The following is a 24,615-nucleotide window of genomic DNA, read 5'->3' as shown; positions in this document are numbered from 1 at the left end:
AATTAATCATCAAGTTCAGTCTGTCCTTTCCCAGGTGTCATGGGAGGTGGATGTCAAGGAACGAATCACAATGAAGGAGGCAACTGTAACTTGACTTTTGTAACTGAAGAGCCTTCTAGAATCTTCGATTCATCGTTATTATATTCCTTGTCTGGTAGCATTGAATTCCATGCAACACAGTTTACGGCAGAAGGTGCCTCTGAGGATGATCGACATTGTGACCGCTTTAATCTGTATTGTTTTATTTCTAACTGCAATAGCAGATAAATTCTGCAGGCTGGATTTTCAGAGATGCTGAGCAATTATGAGTTTCAATATCTGAAAAGCGGGTCCTTTCCTGGGCTGTTCAGAAAATACAGTACCTGGGTGGAATTGCTATGGATTCACACCAGTATAATAGAATTCAGAGTGTGTCCTCCCCAGATGAAAGCTCTGGAAAACTATTTGTGATGGTTCTAAATTTATGTTTTCTTAAGTAATTTTAGGTGTGTATGAAATAGTTTGTGGTAAGCCATGTGCATCGTAACTGGAGAGAAAAAGAGAAATGTCCATTTACAAATGCCAAAGATGTGCATACCATTTTAAAACTTTCAAAAACTCATGAAAAGCTTCCCTTCTATTCTCCTTATTTTTATTTATATTTCAAGTAAAGTCTTAAGAAAAGATTCCATGCAAGTAAATATGCAGCTTGCTACTGTATAGACCCTCTGCTTCCTTGCTGTTTGTAGATGCGGTATTAATATTACGTTTTCCAATTCTCTCAGAGCCATGGCGCATTTTAGATTCCAGTGTAGAAAACATTCATGTCCCAAGAAGTTTTATGGCTCCTTCTTCAAAGAGGCTATATAGAATTTTTTTAAAACAGGAAACCTTGTAGTAGTTTGCTTTCCTATTGGACAGTGTGGCATTACTGAGCTTCCAGGCAGAAGGGAGAATGTAAAGAAGGTGAAATGGAAAATAGAATTGAAAATGATTCTCTTGAATAGTATTAGTGGTAGTAGTGCTGAAATGGGAGAGGAGGGGGCAAATAGAAGAGACCTCAGATTCTAATTTCTCCTCTGATAGGGTTTTTCGGTTATAGACAGATAGGCATCTGTGGATACTTTGCTCCCAGAAATGAGACACATGAGTGAGTCCAGGTTAGGTCTCCTTTGCTGTTGATTCTAATAGCTTGTTAATGATCTTCCCAGGCTTTAAATATCTATACATGTGTATTCAGAAGAGCTTGAAGGAGGCGGTGGGACAAAAAAATTGCAGCCCTTGCTGCAGAGTTACCCCAGGTTCTTAATGTTATATTGTCTTCCAAGTTCCTGTAAATTTCTCTTATATGATGAGAAAAACAGCTCTCTTGTTCCACGAAGTAGGTTCAGAAGGGATGATAGCCTCTCTCCATAGTGTTTCCATGGGGCTGATTTCTTTGGAAACTGCCAATATTTGTTCCAGTGCTGTGAGTGGCATTAACGATTTTGCTCTTTGAATTTATTATGATTGTTTGTTTTATTTTTTGCCGCCTCCTCACTGGCTTCGTCTTTTCAGCAGTCTGTTGCTCTGCTCTTCTAGAGCTCCCTGAGGTACACTGTACTGTTCAGCTTTTTTCCCTGTTGCTTTGTTGCTCCACTTCTGGCTGTGAGCATCTGGGAGCACCAGAGCAATTTAGGAGAAATGGAACTGCTTTGAGAGACAGACCTCAGGATTGTAGTAACTAGCAAACTAAGTGTGGCCGAGGTCTGAGGTGAGAATTTTCTTAGAAGTGGAAATAGTTTTGTGGCAGGCTCAAGAGAATTGAATAAAACTGGGGGCCTGATGCTGCAAGTTGAAGAGGGTTTTCTAAGGCGATGTTAACACTGTGCAATTTACAACCACAAAAATAAAATCATTTCCAACTCCGAGTGGTAGCTTTGTTGCTGAGAGCACATCTCCCCCAACAGAGCTCTGTCCACACTGGTGCTTTTTGTCGCTAAGACTTTTGTTGTACAGGGATGTGTTTCTTTCACACCCCTTCCTAGGGTTACCAGTTGTCCGGCTTTCTACCGGACAGTCCGCAATTTGCACCATCTGTCCGGTAGAGAAATTAATAAAATACCGGACATGTGCAATGTCTGGTATTTTGTGAATTCCCAGCTGGGTGTCGGAGGGAAGCTGAGCGGGGGCAGGGGAGTGACTGGGAGGTAGGTCGTGATTGGCTTTGGGAGCCCTCTGGTTGCATGCAAAAGGCAGGTGGGGTGGAGCGGGACAGAGGCCGGGACTCCTAGCCACTCCCCCCGCCCTGCTTTTGCACGGGACCAGAGGCTCCCACATCCCTCCTGGGTGGTGCTCCCGCCCCCCTCTCCCCCCCCCCCCCCCGGACAAGCATGTCCGATTTTTTAGCGGGGTCTACCTGGCAACCCTATTTACAATAAAAGCAAAAGTGCCAGTGTAGACAAAGCATAAGAGAATATCATACTTAGTTCATTACCACCATTGCTTTCTCCTCCAACACTGCTCTTCCAGTTTCTTCACCCCCAGGTTTCCTTCTCCTTCTTTCTCTGTTTCTTTCGTATGTTTGCACAAATGTATGTACACATAAAAATAGGCTTTGATCAGTACAGAAAGAGATTTTTCATGTGTCTTTAAAGGGGAATATATTTACTTTTTGTGGATTATTCTACTTTGAGGCCCAGAGTGGTTAGGGAAACAGTGCTAAAAGCAGCTTCAAACCAGTATGTACAAAGTCTGCTAACGATACCATACTGGCTTGAATTTGTACCACTTGGGAATTTTTCCTGAGGAGTTGATTCCCACATCCTAATTATTACAATATGCCTGTGTGCCAATAGGCCCTTTTATCTGTAATTGCACAGTTTCTTCTCCTCCTAGTCAGGAATGAGAAGTAACAAACATTGAAAGTGGGAAAAATATGTTTTCCTGGTTAAAATATTGGAAATATTTGGGTGGAGGGAGGCTGTATACAATGATTACAGCTATTCCCTTCACTTGCAGGGGCATGAAGGAATTTTAAGAAGAGTGCAAGAGAATAAACCCCACTGCTCAAATAATGCCTTAAAATGTCCATCAGAAATGCTGCAAGTATACTGAGGCTGTTGAAAGCTTTCCAGTGTTGGTGTCTTTGTCTCTATCCATCACAGGCACTGCAATCTTTGTGCCCCTAGCTTCAAACAAGGACTTCATGCTGTCCTTGCAATCTGCCTTTATGCAGCGGAGTGTGGAGGCTTCTAATTACGAGGCCGAGATACACTGCGGGTGGGGAGGCATGCTGTGCCCCACAGCCGTGCACCTGATTATCCATTGCTGAGGTCGTTAGAAGGGTTACTCCTGAGTTTAAGCCTGCTCCACAAGCCCCCTAATTATATGCTGCTCTGCAAGTTGCATTAAAAAGAAATTGTTGAAAAGACAAAAGACAGAATAACATTTCCTCCCTCATCTCCCTGTCTCCCCCTAAAACATACACAGACACACACTCCCCCACCTCTCCCTGCTGGGCCCAGAGCTACTTTTCATGCTTGAGTTGGTGCAAGCTCTGATAAAGTCATTGAAAGATGCAGCAGGGAGACAGACTGCTCCCAGGGATAGAGGGAGGCAGAAGAGGAAGCCAAGGAAAATGACCCCCTCCCAGGTAGATACAGCCATGCTGCTTGCTGAAGGAGTTGTCCCACAGTGCAGAATTAGAGAAGAGATTAACCGTCCTTTATTGTTTTGTTTCACTTCCTAGGGAGCAATGTAATGTAGTTTCTTCCGTGGCAAAAAGCCTGCTTCTTCCAACTTCAGTTAAAGCTTTGGGAAGCCTGAATCACTATAGATAACACATTCAAAGTGCAGTATCTCTTGTACATGCTGCCAGTTCTCATTTTAATCTCTTAAAACATTAAAAAAATTAAATTCTAAACTGTGAAATTCTATGAGGTTGCATTGTAATGCAATTTCCAAACCCTGGATATGCACACTTGCACTCAGACCTCACAAATGGACGGGATTGTGTGTATCCTCCATGAGTGTGTGAAGCACATCACTGCAGACACATTGATGTTCAGTTGCGGCGCTATTCAAAATGCTAGGACAATAGCATCTCTAGAATATTAATAAAACTAAAGATGTATCGATATTACAGTTAAATATTTCCTGTATATCTTGTTGTGACTTTAAAGTTTAGGTGAAATTTTAGCCTCAAATGCAGATTTTCACGGAGATATCATCTAAGAGGAAAGGTCCTTGGTTGAATCCTCAGCTTTACAGATTTGAATAATTACTATTATTTATCATTTGTGCTATAGCACTGAGGAACCCGAGTCATAGTGTGGCACAGCATCATAGCTAACTTTCCTACTCTCGTTGTATGCATTTAAAACAAGATTCTTTCTTTATCCTTTATTCTCTCTTCCAACATCAGCTGTATCTTCTGCTTTTCCTCCTTCAATTCAGGGGTGCTAAAATAATTTTTATAGTGGGAGTATAGAGATCCATTGAACCAAACTATAAACTCTGCACATAATGGAAAACATTTCGAGCTAGGGATTTGGTAGCAACCTCAGCACTCCTAGTTTAGTACTTATTTTCCTGTTAGTACCTTTTTCTTATGCTTTCTCAGCCCTATCACAAAAAGAGATGTATATGTGTGTAAATATTACAATATTTTCTCACTGTACTGCCTACTCCTAACAAGAGGAGTGATTCAAAGATGGCTACCAACCCACTCAGCTTCTGTTCAGAATGGCTTTTGAGCTTTGTCATGCTTTCATATGACTGATAGCCATAGCTTTGAAATTTCAAAGAAAAATGTTCATGTCAGATGTAGGGATGTCATCATGTAGTCGACCGTACAATTAACCGATAAGCCTAAGCTTATGGGTTAATCTAGTCAACTGCATGCATACTCTTGCCCCATGCTGCCTTTTTATCAGAGGCAGTGGGGGTGGGAGGAGCAGGAGTCCCTGCTGGGAGGAGCCAGCTTAAAAGCCAGTTCCTTCCAGCACCAGCTCTGCGGTGCTGCCTTCCTCCCCTGCCACCTCTTTCAGAGACAGCAGCATGGTGGCAGCGAGAGGAGGGAAGGCTGCCACAAAGCAGCCTCTGTCTGTGGCAAGCCTGAGCTACTCCTGGTCAAAGGCTTCTCTGCTTCCCACAGAGCAGCCTCTGTCCGTGGGGAACTCAGACCTCCTGCAGACGGGCTGTTTCCAGACTAACCTCTGTTTACAGGGAGCTCAGGCTCACCATGGAGAGAGGCTGCTCCGTGAGATGCGGAGCAACCTCTGTCTGCAAGGAATTCAGACCCTCCACAGGCAGGGGCTGCTGACAGAGGTCGCTTCCCCCATCCCACTGTGCAGCCTCCCTTCCCCCTATCCCACTGTGCAGCAGCTTCTGTTCACAAGGAGCTTGGACCCCGCAGACAGGAGCTGCTGCCACACGGCGCTCTGGCCTGTACTAAAGGCAGCAGCGCGGGGCAGTAGGCAGCCAGTCTACACAGCGAGCTGGTTTTCAGAGCTGAATCAGAGGCAGCAGTGCGGGATGCCAGGCAGGAGCCGATCCACGAGGGGAACCAGAGGCAGCAGTGTTATGTGGCAGGAGACTCCCCAGGAGTCGGGCCAGAGCACACTGGCTACTGGCTCTGCCCCCAGGGATTATCGAGTAGTCATGTAACTGATAAGAATTCATGCGGTTACACCACTACTCAATTACCTGATATTTAAGATTACTATTCAGATAGTATTTTATAGTCTCACATCTACTTCTCGTCCTTTTTTTACTTCTGTTTTACGAGAGTTTGAAATATCCATTTCTCTTGAACACAAGCAGTAATCCCATTTTGATGAGTCAGGCTGAATAAAAGTAGCTGGTGTTTTAGGCAGTAATTCCATCAACCTCTGGAGCATCCGTGTTTTGCACGTTGTAGGTAGTTATGAGTTTCTCTCTGCTTTGTATGGTTTTGGTTTGGTAGTGTGTCTGGGCCTAAACTGGTGATTGGTGTGTTCAGCTTTCCCTATTCAGTGTTTCAGTGTCTTCGTTCCCATAAAACCATTGCACAAGTCTGCGTGTTGTTACTTTCTACCTGCAGTAGACCTATAGGTGAAGCATTCCTCCAGATGTGTGTTCCTGGACAGTGACTGTCTTCCTCATTTTATTAGTTTTGAAAATGAAAGAATGTAAATCCCAAAACACCTCAGAACTGGATTTTATTATACAGTTTTCAAAACCTAAATGCACCCACATGGTATTCAAGAAAACAGAGCAGCCATTTTCCACCAAGCAATAGTTATGTCACTGCAGTGAAACCCATTTTTTGTGAGTCAAGATTATGTAATATTATCCATTTTTGAAAAATATCACTAACTGCTGCCTGGCTACCTGCTAAGGATGTAAAATCCAGCCCACCCAGAGCTACCCCTGCCTGCGATGTGCCCAGACTGCCAAGGATAGGGGTAGCTCTTGACTCCCAGAGCAGCCCTTGTCTGCAACAGGCCTCATGGGGTTGAAACAACTCCCTGTCCACTTCTGGAGCTGCTCTAGCCCTCACTGGGTAACCAGAACCTGTAAGCATTACCTGTTAAGGGTGTTGCTTACTGGTTAACTGATTTACCTTTCACATCCCTAATACCTGCCAAAAAGAAGTGGAAGGGACCTCAATGTTAACATCCCAGCTGAACAGTGACACCTCTCATTGGGAACTCCTTTTCCTCTTGATACAGACCCAAGTCTGACAGCAGGGCTCTGAGTCAGAGGGTGAATAGATGCAATGAATATCCGTGAGCCTGGGATTGCGGGGCAGGATGATAGGGCTTACTTCATTGTTCTCTCTTTGATTAAGATGATATGTTTCTAAGAAGGCTAATGAGGGTTGGATATAGGTCCAGAATTCTAGAAAGTGAACAAATAATGTTTTGTCAGGGTAATAGTTCTTCCTTTTTAGTTGTAGGTTAATTTTGGAATGATAAACACAAGATCTTAGGATGTACAAGTGAGGTCAAAAAACCCATCTAGAGATCTTTCAAGAAAAAAAAAACTAGTGAGATTTCTCTGTGACAAAATACGAAAAATAAAATATCCACAATTGGATAGATTAGTCCACAATTGGTACTGGTATAATGTGGCCTAACACCCCCTGAAAGGATGTGTTGCCATACATTCATGTATTTAATTGCTTCGGATTGCTTCTGAACACTGCAAATTGATGTAATATATCAGAATGGCTCTAGCAGATTTACATTGTGATGTTGTTTGTGGCAATGATCCTTATCCGTTTCAGTTCAGGGCAAGGTGCTTCAAAAGCATACTGAAATGCTCTGAAATAGCACGATGTGTATTGGACAGCAAACAAAAAGGTGCAGGAAAGAGAATATTATATGCATTAACTTATCTGAATTTTATTTGAGACTCCAGGCTGCCACTCCCTGTTGCATAATGAATTTCCCCATTTTGTGGGCGTAAGGCAAACCATAACTTTTTTTTAACGTTGAGTTAGGTCTCTGCATTTGAATTTAGTTTTTTTATTTGTATTTAAAATGGAGAGATGTGGGTGGAAGACTCTTCTTTCCTTCATTCTCTGTCTCACTTTGCTTTATAAAGTGATAGAAATGTAGCCGTGTTAGTTTGCTTTTTAAAGTGACAGTGATCATGAAATAATAGAGTTCATGATCTTAAGGAAAGGTAGAAGGGAGACCAGCACAATTGAGGTAATGGATTTCAGGAAGGCAGATTTTGATAAGCTCAGAGAACTTGTAGGTAAGGTCCCATGGGAAGCAAGACTGAAGGGAAAAACAACTGAGGAGAGTTGGAAGTATTTCAAAGGGACGTTGTTAAGGGCCCAAAAGCAAACAATTCCGCTGTGTAGGAAAGATAGACAATACGGCAAAAGACCAGCTTGGCTTAACAAGGAGATCTTGCATGATCTCAAATTAAAAAAGGAGTCCTATAAAAAATGGAAACTAGGACAAATAACAAAGGATGAATATAGGCAAGCAACACGGGAATGCAGGGGCAAGATTAGAAAGGCAAAGGTACAAAATGAGATCAAATTAGCTACAGGCATAAAGGGAAACAAGAAGACCTTTTATAAATACATTAGAAGCAAGAGGAAGACCAAGGACAGGGTAGGCCCACTGCTCAGTGAGGAGGGAGAAGCAGTAACAGGAAACTTGGAAATGGCGGAGATGCTCAATGACTTCTTTGTTTCGGTCTTCACTGAGAAGTCTGGAGGTGTGCCTAATGTAGTGAATACAAGCAGAAAGGGGTTAAGTTTAGAAGATAGGATACACAAAGAACAAGTTAAAAATCACTTAGGAAAGTTAGATGTCAGCAAGTCACCAGGTCCTGATGAAATGCATCCCAGGATACTCAAGGAGCTGATAGAGGAGGTATCTGAGCCTTTAGCTATGATCTTTGAAAAATCATGGAAGACAGGAGAGATTCCAGAAGACTGGAAAAGGGCAAATATTGTGCCCATCTATAAAAAGGGGAATAAGAACAACCCAGGAAACTACAGACCGGTCAGTTTAACGTCTGTCCCAGGGAAGATAATGGAGCAGGTAATTAAGGAAATCATATGCAAACACTTGGAAGGTAATAAAGTGATAGGGAATAGCCAGCATGGGTTTGTGAAGAACAAGTCATGCCAAACTAATCTGATAGCTTTCTTTGATAGGATAACGAGCCTTGTGGATAAGGGAGAAGCGGTGGATGTCATATACCTAGACTTTAGTAAGGCATTTGATACGGGTCTCGCATGATATTCTTATTGATAAACTAGGCAAATATAACTTAGATAGGGCCACGATAAGGTGGGTGCATAATTGGCAGGATAACCGTAGTCAGAGAGTTGTTGTTAACGGTGCTAAATCCTGCTGGAAAGGGATAACAAGCGGAGTTCCGCAAGGGTCTGTTTTGGAACCCGTACTGTTCAATATCTTCATCAATGATGTAGATATTAGGATAGAGAGTACGCTTATTAAGTTTGCAGATGATACCAAACTGGGTGGGGTTGCAACTTCTTTGGAGGATAGGGACATAATTCAAAATGACCTTAGCAAGTTAGAGAAATGGTCAGAGGTAAACAGGATGAAGTTTAATAAAGAGAAATGCAAAGTGCTCCACTTAGGAAGGAACAATCGGTTCCATACATACAAGATGGGAAGCGACTGTCTAGGAAGGAGCATGGCGGAAAGGGATCTAGGGGTCATAGTGGACCACAAGTTGAATATGAGTCAACAGTGTGATGCTGTTGCAAAAAAAGCAAATATGATTCTAGGTTGTATCAACAGGTGTGTTGTAAGCAAAACTCGTGAAGTCATTCTGCTGCTCTACTCTGCACTAGTTAGGCCTCAGCTGGAATACTGTGTCCAGTTCTGGCGCCACATTTCAAGAAAGATGTGGAGAAATTGGAAAGGGTACAGAGAAGAGCGACAAGAATGATTAAAGGTCTAGAGAACATGACCTATGAAGCCAGGCTTCATGAACTGGGCTTGTTTAGTTTGGAAAAAAGAAGATTAAGGGGGGAAATGATAGCGGTTTTCAAATATCTAAAAGGGTGTCACAAGGAGGAAGGAGAAAATTTGTTCCTCTTGGTTTCTGAGGACAGGACAAGGAGTAATGGGCTTAAAGTGCAGCAAGGGAGGTTTAGATTGGACATTAGGAAAAATTTCCTAACTGTCAGGGTGGTCAAATATTGGAATAAATTGCCAAGGGAGGTGGTGGAATCTCCCTCTCTGGAGATATTTAAGAACAGGTTAGATAGACATCTGTCAGGGATGGTGTAGACAGAGCTTGGTCCTGCCTTGAGGGCGGGGAGCTGGACTCGATGACCTCTCGAGGTCCCTTCCAGTCCTATGATTCTGTGAAATTATCACTACTGAGGTAAACAGTATTGCTAACCTCAACCATTCAAAAATTTCAGGGGGTAGCCGAGTTAGTCTGTACAGGATAAACTTAAAAAACAACAAAAGGTCTGGTAGTACTTCATAGGCTAACAAAATATGTAGATGGTATCATGAGTTTTCGTGGGCACAGCCCACTTCTTCAGATGACTGGAATTCATCTGAAAATATCTGAGAGAAAAACAGACCTTTTATTGTTTTTTAAGTTTATCATTCAAAAATTATGAGCCATGCCCCAAAAGTTTAAGATTGTAAAATGTAACAAATTTGGGGTTCTTTTTATTTGCCTTCTGACTTTTGACTATGTTTATGTCTTCCTGCTTTTCCCTGCATCCATGAGGGTTAGAACCTTTTTGAAATGAAAGCTGAAATTCTCACAGAATCACAGAAATCCAGGATGTGGAACTTTAAAGAACACACCTCTTTCCTCAAAAAGCATATATTTTTTAATAAATAAATTAGTCCTTATGCATGTTGCTAAGAAAATCTTAGCTTATTTAGACTTAAAGCTTTTTACAAATCTAATTTATTTTTCCACCAATTGTGCTGTGTATTTCCTGTTCACTCAGCTTTATGATCCAAGGTTTCATTGCCTGGTTTGCAGTAGGGTTTCCTGACTTGTGGGTCATGACCCACACAGAGGTCACAGATAGAACAGTGTTGCAGATTGCACAGAAAAGTAACCTGGTAATTGTTTTAAGGCCATAGATGGTTGTGACCTAAGAACCCCAACCAGTCCCACTGTCCCTACATTTCTCCTCTGACATTTCATATCATCGCTTCAACCCCACTGGTGTTAATGGTGATTGCCAAACCGCAGCTGGCCAAGTACATTCTAAATCACTGTGAAATTTGCAGCTACTCTGCACCTCGTTTTCACAGTCACGCCTGCTATGGCAGCTCCTGATGGAGCTCAGCCAGTGCATAGCTATTATGGACACAGTCCTTGTGCAAGATGTTATTGTGTGCAGTATGCAGCTAGAAACCCTGCAAAGAGCATAATATTAAACTCATATCTTGCAAAGCTACTTAAAAACCCAGCATGGTGGATCAGGGGAAGATTAAGGGCTTCTTGAACAGCATAGAGCCACAACAGCAGCTGCTAGGCTCGTGGTGTTCATATGTGGCTATTTAGCCAGTTGCGTGTGGCTAGTTGGCTTGAACAATATGGCTATTTGGCTGGTTGAGTGTGGCTAGTTGCTTCAGAACTGGGATACCAGGGTGCTACACCATCCCCTTCTAGCTCTCAATTCAAGGAGCATTCTGGAATTATCTTTTGACTCAGTGATCATCCCCAGCTGTCTCAGTGTACCAGTGAAGCCTTCAGGATGCTCAGAGAATTGCTGAAGCCCCTGGATTGCCCAGTACTGTTCAAAGAGAGTTTTTCTTGTCTTATCCCTCTCTGCACCAAGCCTTTCTCAGTTGGAATCAAGGATTGGGCCCATTTTCCGCACTGGTTGATTTGTGGTTACCTTGAGTATTAAGTGGACAAGATGTCAGTTTGCTTTCCTGTGCCCCCAAGCCTCCAATATTGATGGATGTGACAAGATAGATTCCCCCCCCCCTTTTTTTTTTACACAAAGGAGAAACTTAATTGGACTAATTATCTGCTTGAATTATCTGCTTAACTGTGATTCTAGGAGCTGTGGAAACTGATAAGACAGAGCAAAAGTGCTGTTAAATCTTAACCCTCTTTCTTTCTCCTAAAAGTTAACCTTGATGTTAATGTAAATTCATAGCCCAATATTAATAATGTAACTGATCATACAGAATTTCAGACTTCAAAGGTGGTTGGCGCTGCTGGTTTCAGTTCATATTTTATCTTGCTTTTCGCTGAAATGCTGAAATATGACTGAGGCCCAGTATATTTTTAGAAAAGAGACTGAGGAGGATGACTTATGAAAACAGATTTTTGTCTCAAAAGAGAGTGCTCTCTTGTGCCATTCTCTTCTTTCTGTGTGTGCAAATGTAAATGTATGTAAATATATACAGGGGATGCCTGCCCATGTATAATGTATGTGTTAAACACACAATCATTAATCAACTTTGTGAGGAGGGAAGAAAAGAAGTGCTCTTTGATGACAGATATGTATTAGTAGCTATGATAGCATTTGTGTTTATTAGCCAGCAATGTGCTATCAAAAAAAAAAAAAAAAAAATCAGCGCTCAAAGTTTCTGAGGATAAGAATCACTGTTGGAAATAAATGGAAAAAAATCCCACTTCCCTTATAGAAAACTCCATTATCCTACCATCTGGCTCATTTTTTGTACTGAAAATGAAAAATATGTCCAAATGTTATATATGTTACATAGAGAAAAGTATATAGAAATAATACAATTTGCAGTTGGGCAGCCATGAAAATTGTACTTAATGTTACATTTTGTTATAGTGGTAACCCCACATATTGTTTAGGTTGCCGAATACTTCCCATTATAAGATCTATATTCAGTTACTTTGCCAAACCAGAAGTATTTGGGTTGAAACTTTGCATATGGGATCTCTTCCCCTGTTTGAATATTTTTGTAAAGTTTCAACAAAAACTGTTCAGCTTTTTCCAAGAATGAAACTAGGGAAAAATGTCATTTTGCAAGGTAAACAACATTGGTGGCCCATTTTTTGAAGAAGCATAACTTTATACTTCGGATCAGCAAGCAATTGAGAGAGTTGGGAGTGGAATGGAATAGACTAGCATATTATTTATTCTTCGGTGTGAATGATTGATGTAATTGAATCATTGATTTAATGAATTTAAACCATAATGGACTTGTAAAATCTCTCTACATTTTAACAAACATTTTCCTGTGGGACAACAAAGTGACATCATGCGTCACTCTATGTCCTGCAGCTCCGCCCTCAGCCCCTCTCTCCACTCTAAACCACATGGCCTCCCCTCTGCCCCAAGCTTGACAGAAGCCTCAAGCAATACAGCCCCTCACGTGCTGGGGAGGGAGGGCAGGAGCTATGTGGCCTCTAGCTGGGCCTGCCATGACTTCAGTCCGGCCCAGCCCCCTGGCAGCTAGAAGAAGAGAGCCGGGGGTTGAAGAGAGCCTGCTGTGGTGAGCCTTGGGGTGGCAGACAGTGGGAGCTGCAAGCTGTGTGGCTTTTGGGGCATGTGGTTTCTTCTCTTCCCAGTGCTCTGGAGAGAGGCTGCGCGGCCTGGCTACTTTGTTCCCGAAGCGGGGCTATGGGGAGCCAACAGGGGCGATGTCTGTCCCACAGAGCTTGAGACTGCTTTGGAGCGGGCAGCAGCAGGGCTGGGCGGGGACAGGTGGCCAGAAAACAGGGCAACCTGTCTCCGTGTGTGGCAGCAGCCTCTGCCCGCTCAGGCCTGGGCACCCGGTTGGCAGCCGGGAGCTACTTGAGAAGAACAGAGGGAAATGAAGCTTCCACTTCCCTCTCAGCAAGCCAGTGTGGCACTGCAGGATCAGGCCCTGGGAGATGCAGAGAAGCTGGAAGTCTGCAGAGGTGACTGTCCTCCTACCCCCCGCATCTCAGCTGCGGGTCGCTGGTGGGCGAGGGGAGTGGGTTGGCCCTACTCCTGTGAATGGAACTCCTAACCCAGTTCCACAATGCACAGGGTGTGCCTGGCTCCCTCAGCGCCTCGTGAATGGAAATGCCACCATCGGGTGTGGGGGGAGGACCCCCCCACACACACACCAACCGACTCCCAATGCCATTGTACATGGGCCGGGTATTAATCCCTCCTCCCGACACTGAGGCCTTGCCTCCCCGCCTCTCTATTGGCTCTGCACCACACGGGCTGGCGGTTAATCTCCACCCCCCCAATGGATGCTGTGTGGCTTGAATGGGTGGGCTAATTTCACCACTACCACCACCTATCCATGAGGCGTCACAAAGGGGCAGCCCAACAGTGTTCAGGGCAGCTGCCAACCCACTGATGCTGTGTCCATGCTGGCTAGGTTGCCTGTACATGAGAGAAGTCAGGGTGTGCATGAGGAGGGAGGAAGGGTGATAGAGTGTAATGGGGATGGGTGGTGCGGTAAGGGGGTTGTGTGGTGCCCTAATGGGGGATATAGGAATGGAGGCGAGGGGATGGGCATTGTGGGGTGGGGTGGGTGAGGGTTAGAGAGGATGGGTGGGTGTAGAAATGGGGGTGGAGAGGTAGAGTTAGGAATGGAAGGAGGGGGACGGAGAAGGGGGTTAGGGAGGATAGTGGGTTTATGAATGGAGGTGGGGGATGGGAGCTTAGGGACCGAGGTGGACAAAGGGATAAAAGGAAGGGGATGGTCTGTGGGCCATGAAGCTTCCCTCCCCACAGCAGTATGTGCTCTTCCCTTCAAACCAAATCTGGCACGGAGCCTTGGGGTAACCTCTTCTCCCCAATCTCCTGTAGAAAGTCGGCGCTTGCACTATAATCTTGCTGGGGGCAGATGTTAAAAGCTGGAGCACCAGGCAGCTGGTGGCCCAAATGTGAGCCAGGTGAAGGTGGTGATTCCCTGATGCATCACAGGGTGTTGGGGCCCCTAACAGGGGCTGTAACTAGGGAGGAGATTGGAGGCCGGAGGGAGTAGGGAGGAGAAGCTGCGGTGGAGGAACTGGGAGGCCAGGGCTGGCACGGCCGCCAGTCCTCTTCCCAGCAACCGGAGGGGAGAGGCAGGTCTGCCTACCCCCAGAGACAGGGGGTTGGGAAGCATAGTAAGCAGGCCCCCTAGTTACTTAAAAAGAAAAATACTAAGGGCACAAGCAAAGTGTAACTATTATTTTTTAAGATTCCATAATGTGCTTGTCATTGCTCAAGACACAAATTAAAGGCAATTCCTGCCCCGAAGAGTTTATAATCAAGTGGAGAAAAGAAAACTTACAGATAACTAGAAGAAGAATGTGTCTATTCAGAGTCAGCCTAATATGTTCCCAGACATGCTAAGCAATGAATTGGCTTGCTGTCTGGTCCCACTGAGGGAAGGAAGTGTTAGAGAGGGAGATAGAAACCTCCTTTTTTTCATTTCTGCTACAGACAACAAGAGCAAGACGAACTGAATCCTAGAAAACATGAAGCCCCCAATAGTTGCTTTATTATAAGGTCAGCCCAGCCAGTCTTGTATTGTGGCATGTGATCTTGTACAAAACCATATTTTCCAAAATAGCCAGACTGCAAAATTGGATTATGCGTATGTTTAAAGAAACACAACACACCAGTGGGTTTCCTTTGCAGAATTCTGGTGCTTTGTATTGCTAATCAGATTGTTTTTCCTTCTTCATCCCTTTTGCTCTAGTATGGGTCTATATTGTGAAATATCCAATAAAATATATTTTAAATGAATTTTAAAAAGTGACTTTTAAAAAGATACCAGATTGCTGTGCCTTACTTCCACTTAGTGTTCTTGCTAAGCTAGGGGTATGCTTGAAATCATTGGAGTGCACAAGATATAGCAACCCTGATTCCATCTGCTCTTACCACAAACAGTCAGTCACGAGTCTGGGAAGAAGAGAAAAGTAACCAGAGAGTAACCAGGAATGAGAAAGGGAGGCAAATAGGAAAAGAATCCTATTTCCTGTAGTCTGCCCAACACCGAGAAACAGATGAGTTTGCTGCACTGTGCTAACTTTGTCAAGGTGTGTCCGGCATTATTTTAGCAAAGCAGAAATGGGTTTTGACTTTTACTTGATGCTATCTAAAATTGCAGAGGGAATACCTAAGTTATGGAGGTCATTCATTTGTAAAGGGGTGGGCAAAAGGGCCTCTGCGGGCCAACCGACCTGCTGCTCCAGGGGCTGGGGAATGGGAGTGTGCAAAGTCTCCTCCCTCACCAGGGGCACACGGCATTTACAGTGAACTGCCAGGGATGACTTCTAAGTGCAGTAACCCCTTGCAGGGTGAGGGCAGGGTGCGAGAAATTTCGTGAGCTCTCCCCGCCCTCAAGTCAATCAGGGGGTTTAGTTTAGAGACTTCTCCATAATTTTATTTTTAATAAAAGTAGAAAATGAGACCCCTGTTTTGGAAAACACTTAAAAGCATCTTGACTTCGGTATGATTTAAGTACATGCCTAAAGCTAAACATTGACTTAAATCAGAGATGGGCAATAATTTTAGGGAGCCTTTTTTGAAAGGCTGGAAGGGGTGGTGCCAGGACACTTCTGTGCTTCCCCACCCACAGACTCTGATTGGCCTGATGGTGAGGGGAGTGTGTGAAGTCTTCACCCCCAACACCCCTGAGAGAGCAGCCTGCTGTTCAGAACAGCTGGCGGTTCCCTCCAGGCACCTGCGCCCACCGCGCCCTTGGCGGCGGGAGGAAACTTCACATGCTCCCCTCACTCTCAGGTCTTTCAGGGCCTGGGGGCAGGGGAAAGTGCAAAGTCTCTTGCCCCCTGCCCACACCTTGCAAGGGAGCGCTGCACTTAGGGTACGTCTAGACTACATGCCTCTGGCGACAGAGGCATGTAGATTAGGCTACCAGACGTAGTAAAATGAAGCGGCAATTTAAATAATCGCCGCTTCATTTAAATTTACATGGCTGCCACGCTGAGCCGACAAACAGCTGATCAGCTGTTTGTCGGCTCAGCGCGATAGTCTGGATGCACGGGTGTCGACATCAAAGGTTTTTGTTGACCACCCAGGTAAACCTCATCCCAGGAGGCTTACCAGGGTGGTCGACAAATACCTTTGATGTCGACACCCGCGCGTCCAGACTACCGCGCTGAGCCGACAAACAGCTGGTCAGCTGTTTGTCGGCTCAGCGTGGCAGCCATGTAAATTTAAATGAAGCAGCGATTATTTAAATTGCCGCTTCATTTTACTACGTCTGGTAGCCTAATCTACATGCCTCTGGCGACAGAGGCATGTAGTCTAGACGTACCCTTAGAGTCAACCACCAGCTACTCAGCTGGCGGTTGACTCTAAGCACTGTGCACTGCAGGGGAGGAGACTTCACACACTCCTCGTCCCCAGGACCTTATTGGCCTGAGGGCGGGGGAGTGGCAGGGCATCCACGGGCCAGATAAACCTATTTGGTGGGCCAGACCTGGCCCGCAGAGGCCCTTTTGCCTACTCCTGACTTAAATGCTTTCCTGAATAAGGTTACTCTCTTTTGTGTATTTTAAACTGTCTTTGGAGATTCATTTTAATAGAATCAAATCCCTTTGAGTCCAGTACACAAAGATCATTTTAGGGAAGGTGTTAGATGATATGTTTTAACATGAAGGATCGTTAAGCCCTTTAGTTTCATCACAGCTTTTCATCTCTTTACTGAGCAGATAGGATCTTGTCTGTGAGGTCACAGAGCCTTCTAACCACACACCCTACGGACTTGCAACTTCTTCAGCTCAGGAAACTGCAGTTAAAGGTGGCTTTAGCTATTGTAAGGTTGTGTAGATACATATGAAAAAGGACATAAACTTTAGCCTTTTACCATTAACAGAGACCACAGGAAAATCAACCAAGATAAATCTGTCAGAGCTGAGCAGCTTTCACATTTTCCAGGGACTATCCAACTTCTGAAGCTGCTGTTGTTTTAAGTCTTGTCAGCAAATAAGTGCATTCAGTCTACTGAGTGGAGACCCATGTACATCAGCGGTGGGCAACCTAAGCTAGTGAATAGGCCGCATGCGTGGATGTTCTTAATCTCAGTGGTCGGCAAGATTGTTGTTAACTACATGGTCTTCTGGGATAGGGTTATTTTTCTCACTGTGCTTGAATTTTCAGGGTGTGCCGATTGAACCATACCAGTGCTTTGATTGGATGCAGAGGGAGTGCCTAGCTCTCACAATCTTGAGTGATATCAGCGCGCACCTCACTTCATGTGCCCTTGCTTTAAGTACATATCATTTTTGTAACACTGTTAGGAAAAAACTATGCTGATGAAAACCAGTAGCAACTTTGTGCATGAGCAATAGTAAACAAAATGTCTCATGAGCTACACAGAGAACGCTGATGGACTGCAGCATGCCCTCCACTGATGTACATCTTGCTATTCTGTGCCCCAATCTGAATATCCCTTGTGCAAAACTGCAGGTTGAACATGTGCAGCAAGCCAGCTAATGCTGCTGAGTCAAATTTCTTCTGCTCCACAGCTGACTCAGCGCTTTGGAAAGCCACTCCCGTGAGTACTCTGAACATTTTCCAACTGGCAGCTGAGCATGGAAAGCATTAACTGCTGACTCACACAAGCCTGTCTGCCTCTGACATCAGCACAAAGAGAGAAGAGCAATTCCAGGCCATTGACACACTACAGCTATTAACAGGCCAAGTGTAAACATTGCTGAGCACTTTAGAATACATGGTATTATTTACTTATAAAGAAAACAAACCGATGGGCAGGCACCCTGTATTTTTTAAACTGTGTCTGAAGTACATGGAGGAAGATAAAATATGGGCCTTATCATAAATTTACAAGATGTGTTTGGCCTAGCCAGGTAAAGTTGCCTGAAGAGCAAAATGACTTACACAAAAATAAAATAACCCAGTGAGTCTCTCTCCCCTGTGCCTTGTCATAGGTGGGGATATCCTTGTCTGAAATCCCTGGGAATTGGCAGCATATCATTCTCAGTGGAGGACCTGTGTAGGTAGTATTCACTCACTCTCCATGCTTTCTAGATCCCAAGGCTGGCAGGCTTTGGAACACAGTATGAAGTGCATTTGTTTAGACTGGTTGGTTAGGGATTTGGGTTAATGGGTCGGGGAATTGCTTATGATCACTGCATAGTCTTTTTCTGTGGAAATATTTGGCATTGGATAAATAGACTGTTTTTTAATTTTTGTAACTTCACCCCGGCAGTCACAGTGGATGTGGTATAGAAGAAATACAGGCAGTCCCCGGGTTACGTACAAGATAGGGACTATAGGTTTGTTCTTAAGTTGAATTTGTATGTAAGTCGGAACTGGCTCCAGATTCAGCCGCTGCTGCTGAAACTGACCAGGGGCTGACTACAGGAATCTGGAGGCAGAATTGCTCTGCCCCCAGCTTCCTGGAATCAGCCACTGATCAGTTTCAAGAGCGGCTGAATCTCGAGCCTGGGACAGAACAGCTGGGCTGCCAGGTAGGTCCCTGCAGGACCAACCCGGCAGCACCCCAGCTGCTCTACCCCAGGGTCCACAACAAAAGCCTGGTCTGCTGGCAGGAGGGGGCCGCACTAGCTGCGCCCCCCCCCCCAGCAGACCAGGGACACGGGGAGCAAAGCCGCAGCGGCGGCAGGGTGCTGCGCCGCTGAGGCTTTGCTCTAGCAAAGCCTCAGCGGCGCGGGACCCTGCCGCTGCTGCGGCTTTGCTCCCCATGTCCCTGGTCTGCTGGAGACAGTCCCCAGCAGATCAGGGGCACCCGGAGCAGCTTTTCTCGCCCCGGAGGTCGAGGTGGTGGGGCCGCTGCGCTCTGGGCGGTCCCGCTGCCTGCGAGCTCCGGGGCGAGAGAGCCTCGTTCGTAAGTGCGGATCCAAAATAAGTCGGATCCGCGTAACTCGGGGACTGCCTGTAAATCAGTATGCTTAGGAAGAGGAGTCTGGGTATAATTAGTCAAATGTCCACTCTATGAACCTTGCTTTGTCTTACATTGTTCCCATATCCAGAACATCCACTACATACAGCTTTTTAAAGCATAGTGTGATATTCTCCATATCATCTCTGTGTGCAAAAACATAGAAGGGTTTCTCACTTGAAATTTGCTGGTAACCTTAAGGTTTTGGACCTTCTTACTTTGGCCTGTTTGCTTTTGAGTTGGATTTCACATGGCAAAATGGGAAGAGAGAGCCATAGACATGCAGAAGGCATTATAGGAGAAGGAAAAGAGTATTGGAAGTTTTCTAATTTCAGAAGCTGAGGAGTGGGGCTGAGTGTATACTTCCAGCAGAGAGAGTAGAAGGAGGATTGTAGAAAGTTTTCCCTCTAGTGTAAGTGGGCCATGGAAACTAATTTATCCTATCAGTTTAGAGGAGTTCTCTCCTAGATTGCAATGTGTTGGGGAGTTGATGCTCATTGTCAGGGCATGACAATATATGTAATCTACTCGCCTGTAGCGAGTAGATTACATCCCGGAAGAGCCAGGTTTGGGCGATCTGTGCATGTGCAGAACCCCGGACAGCGTGGCTGGCGAGCAGGGCTCGCCGCGGCTCGGCGAGCCCTGCTCATTGTGAAGTAATTTGGTCTTCTACCATGTGTAGTGTTCCTTTTCTGTAGGTTGAAAGATCATTTCACTTTCCAATTCTATCAGTTGGGAATATTGAGGGCTGGTAAAATGTTCTTGAAGACAGAGGTAAGGAGGAGGAGGGCAGCCTGTAAGGTGAGGCAAGCTGAAAAATTCAATGATAGACATAAAAAATCTAAAGTACTGGACTCCAGAAAGGCATAGAGTAATATTTTAATCTATTATGGATGGAAAAGAGACTGAGCACTACATCCTCCAGTCTTTCAAACACATACACCCATTCAGGAGTCTATGTCAATCTGTTCACCCCATCTGTGTGGCAGTCTGGGGGCAGATTAGGATTTGGTAACCTTCATCTACTTTAACTTCTGGAGGGAAGATGGCATTTGATTTCCCAGGAAGATTAATGAGATGCTTCAGAGCCTCCAAATCTGGCTCCTTTCAAATGAGGGTATTTGTGCTTATGTCAGACTTTGCAGAGCAGCATTTGGAGAGAAGTAAGCAGTTATCCCTCCCTTGATTTCATTTGGGCTGGAAGATACCCTATTGCTGAAAAAAGCACAAAGGAGCAGATGTAAAACCACAAGCAGCAAGTAAAACATTCACCATGTTAAAATTAAATTAGTGGTTCCTGAAGGAGACAAGGCTGTGCCAGGCTGTCACACAGCAGCAGTGGAAAGTGCAGCTGATATTTTCAGGTGAGCAAACACAAGCAGACTTAGAATTAAAGGCTGGAATTATGCTTTTTCAGCATCGTAACGTGATGTTTAATACAGGAAAGAGGAGAGGCAGGAATGGCCTGAGAGGGCTTCCTATAGGAAACAATATTCCTATTCTCTCTTCTCACCTTCCCCTGAAAAAGAGGCACCAGATGAATCTTTATCTATTTCCTTTGAAATGTTCTAGATGTAAGACTAGCAGGAGCATATTGCCTTCCTAGCCACCACCTGCAGTATAAAACCAATATGCCATGTGTTCAATTCCAGACTCTCTCATTTCTACTCTTCTGCAGTGCCTCTTATCTTGGGGTACTAAATCATTTGACCCTCACAACACACCTGTGAAGCAGATATTTTTGTCCATTTTACAGATGAATGAACTGGGGCCATGAGGAGGTCAGGCACTGGGGTTTTCAAATGAGTTGAGAAGAACTCGGTGCCCAAGGAAATCCCAGTAGGCAGCTAACTCCATTTAAGATGCTTTAAAATCCCAGTTGTTGCGATTTATGCCAACTGCCAAACAGTAAATCAGTGATTGGCGACCTGTGGCCCATCAAGTTTCTGTTTGTGGCCCATGAGTCATTTTGTTTACTGTTGCCCATGTGCAGGGTTGCCATATTCTGCTGGTTTCTGTCCACGTTTTTTTTCTTTTCTACCAGTATTACCAATTGAGATGCACATAAAGCAAAGGTACAGTAAAACTCCAATTGTCCGGCATCCAGTGGTCCGGCACTCCCGATAGTCCGGCACCAACTGGAACCCAGAAGTGCTCCAGCAGCTGCTTCAAGAAGTTGTTAGTCAATTACACTACCGCCAGCTGGATCCACAGGTGACAGGCTCACAATTTATCTTTCCTCTACTGCCTCTGGTGGGGGAGGGGGCACAGGAGGGGGTAGGGCGCGGGGAATGGCGTGGCGAGGGCTGAACCCTCCACCGTTTTGCAGGGAGGCAAAACCTGCAAGCCGTGGCGGCAGAGAGGGGGTGAGAGGCAGACAGATGCTTCAAGAAGAATGACCAGCCGAAGTTTGTGTAATTGACAGGCTCACAATTTATCTTTCCTCTACTGCCTCTGGCAGGGGCAGGTGGAGGGGGGGCGGAGGGTTGCAGTGGGGGAGGGTGTAATTGACTAACAACTTCTTGAAGCAGCTGCCTGCCTCTCGCCCCCTCTCTGCACCCGCCGCTTGCAGACTTTGCCTCCCTGCAAAACGGGGGAGGGTTCAGCCCTCGCTGCGCCATTCCCCGTCCCCTCCTGCAGCTCTCCCTATGTGCCCCCACCAGAGGCAGTAGAGGAAAGATAAATTGTGATCCTGTCAATACACTACCGCTGGACTATGGTCAGCCATGGTCAGTAGTGTAATTGACTAACAACTTCTTGAAGCAGCTGCCTGCCTCTCGCCCCCTCTCTGCCGCCACTGATTGCAGCCTTTGCCTCCCTGCAAAATGGCAGAGGGTTCAGCCCTCGCTGCGCCGTTCCCTGCCGAGCCCCCGCTCTCCAATCCGCCACCAGAGGTAGTGTGGGTCCCAGCAGACCCGTCACAGCCCCCCCTGCGGAGTACCTCCTGATAGTCCGGCATATCTGATAATCCAACACCACCTGGGTCCCCAAGGTGCCGGATTATCAGAAGTCTACTGTATATGAAGTGAGGTGTGTACTGATTGCACACAATATTGACTCTGAGAGCCGTGCACACCCTCTGCATCCAATGAAAGCGCCAGTATGGTTCAGTGGGCATACCCTGCAAATTCTAGGTGCACAAGCACAGTTAGCTAGACTACCCTATCCCATGAGACCATCTTAATTCTGACAATCTTGCAGTCCACTGAGAGGGCCACTCTTGTGGCCACTCCCTAGCCTAGGTTGCCCATCACTGCTATAAGTCAATAGCGAAGGCAGAAAGAATATTATTTTGTTTGCACTATGAATGGGTGCATAACTCTACAGAGAGATAATACATGACCCTTGCAATAAGAATTTTGCAAGCAAGGTTGAAACAATATGCATGAGACAAGAAAACAAATACTGGAGCTAGAGTGCTGGTATGATGACAAGACAGTTACTAAAGACATTAGTGCAGGAACTCTGTGTCCTCTGAATTTTTCTTTGCTTTCCTTCTGCCTCTCTTTGTGTTGTCTGGCATATGCATATCCAGATGCTTTCAGCTGTGAAGAGGAGGATTAGGTTGTTTAAAGCCTCATGAAATAAGTTTGATATAAGGAAACACTTGAAGGAAGAAAAGATGAAGGTCTGGTGGATAGAAGCTACTAAGAGGTTTCATGGTTTGGATGCTGTGCAGGAGGAGGCCAAGCTAATTTATCTACCTAAGGTTTTATGCCACAGTTCATTACCATGGCAACTGAGTGATGAGATGGTAATAAAAGGGATTTGTTGTTAGACTCGCTAGATGTGTGTGTGGGCTGAAGATAGGAAATGTGGAGAGTGAAATAGGGGAGGAGACTAAGTACAGTTTAGTTCTCTTTCAAGTAGTGTCCCTGTGGATGCTCCACTCAAGTCTTGGTGCGTCCTCACGCCACTGATTGGAGATTTTGCCTAGCAGTGCCTTTCCATGTTGTACATGCACAGTCACCATCTCGTACTATTTCATCTGTTAAGTGTGTGCGAGGCACAAGCCTCCTTCAGTTGCTTTTCTACCATCCTGAAGACTGTGTCACAGCAGTGTTCTCCTTGCTGTCGGAAAATAAAAAAAATAGTGTAGTTTATCAGTTGTTAATAGTTTTAGTCAGTTTATAGTTAATTTTACCTAGTTCTTTATTTTATTTAAAAAAAAGAAAAAAAAAAAAAAAAAAAAGGCTTCCCAGGTTTTTTTCCTCCCTACTCCATTTTTGTTCAAGTTTTGAATCCTCACATTTGTTCAATATGTGATTCATGCCGGGACTCAATGCCGATTTCTGATGGACATTCGTCCTCTATTAAATGCTTAGGCAAAAGTCATGTAGCGCCAAACTTCCCACATTGTCAAAATATGAAGGCCAGAACAAGGTAAGGAGCTTCAGGGGAGTTAGTCTGTTACAGAAAAAAACAGCAAGCAAATGGTCTGGTAGCACTTTATAGACTAACAAAACATGTAGATGGTATCATGAGCTTTCTTGGGCACAGCCACTTCTTCAGATGACCGGAGTTATGACTAGGGGATAAGAAAACTCGAAATAAATAGAAGAGAAGGGGTGAGGGGGAGGAGAAAGAAAGATGCTCTGTCGCCCATCCCTCTACCTCTATACATAAAGTACCAAGAGAAAGGGTGCTAAACCTGAGTAGATAAAGATCAGTTAGTGGAGAGATTGGTAAGGCAGGAAGGATATCATTCAGAAAGCTGTTAGACTGAAATGAGGCTGAAGAATCTCCTCTGGGAGAAATCCCTCCCACCACTGGGGGATAAGTCCCTGGAGACATGGGTGCACTCAACACCCCATGAAAGGGCTAGTTTATCACCTCACAGAGGCTCTCAAATGCACGGGCTTCCCAGGCATGATCATTCCTCGCTTTGTCCCAGGTCACTCGTTTCCCGTTGCTGTCAACTTCTGGTGCCACGGAGAAGCGAAAACTGACCTCAGCTAAGAGAGCTGAGTTGGAATTGAAACTGCAAACTATCCCCTTGGCACCCACTGTTGTGATTGACCGACAGACACCGCATAAAGCTGGACATGCCACCGTTGACACTGACAGGCAACCTGGCACCAATCAAACAATCCCGTTCCCGGCAGCCAGAATTAAAAGTGTGCTCCAGCACTGGAGCATGAAAAAGAGGCCATCAAGGCGTGCCATGTACAAAAAGGCCCATACCTGGATGCACCATCTCCATCAGTGCAGAGAGTAGCTTCATCATGCTCTCCAACATTACCTCTAGCCTGTTTAGACAAATTACAGAAATTCTTTCTTATTCCCCAACACCATTGTCACCATGAACTGAACATGGCTATATGCAAGGGAGTAG

At 45.1% G+C, this 24,615-nt stretch overlaps 1 protein-coding gene across 13 annotated transcripts in view; it reads left to right on the top strand.

Annotated features, from left to right (window-relative positions):
- FBRSL1 (fibrosin like 1) overlaps nucleotides 1-24,615 on the top strand; it is a 1,065,261-nt gene that overhangs the window by 905,995 nt on the left and 134,651 nt on the right. The window lies entirely within an intron of this gene.

This window comes from Pelodiscus sinensis, chromosome 15, assembly GCF_049634645.1.
Source record: "Pelodiscus sinensis isolate JC-2024 chromosome 15, ASM4963464v1, whole genome shotgun sequence".
In the NCBI taxonomy this organism is placed as follows: Eukaryota; Metazoa; Chordata; order Testudines; family Trionychidae; genus Pelodiscus; species Pelodiscus sinensis.
This window is presented reverse-complemented; position numbering and strand designations above follow the sequence as displayed.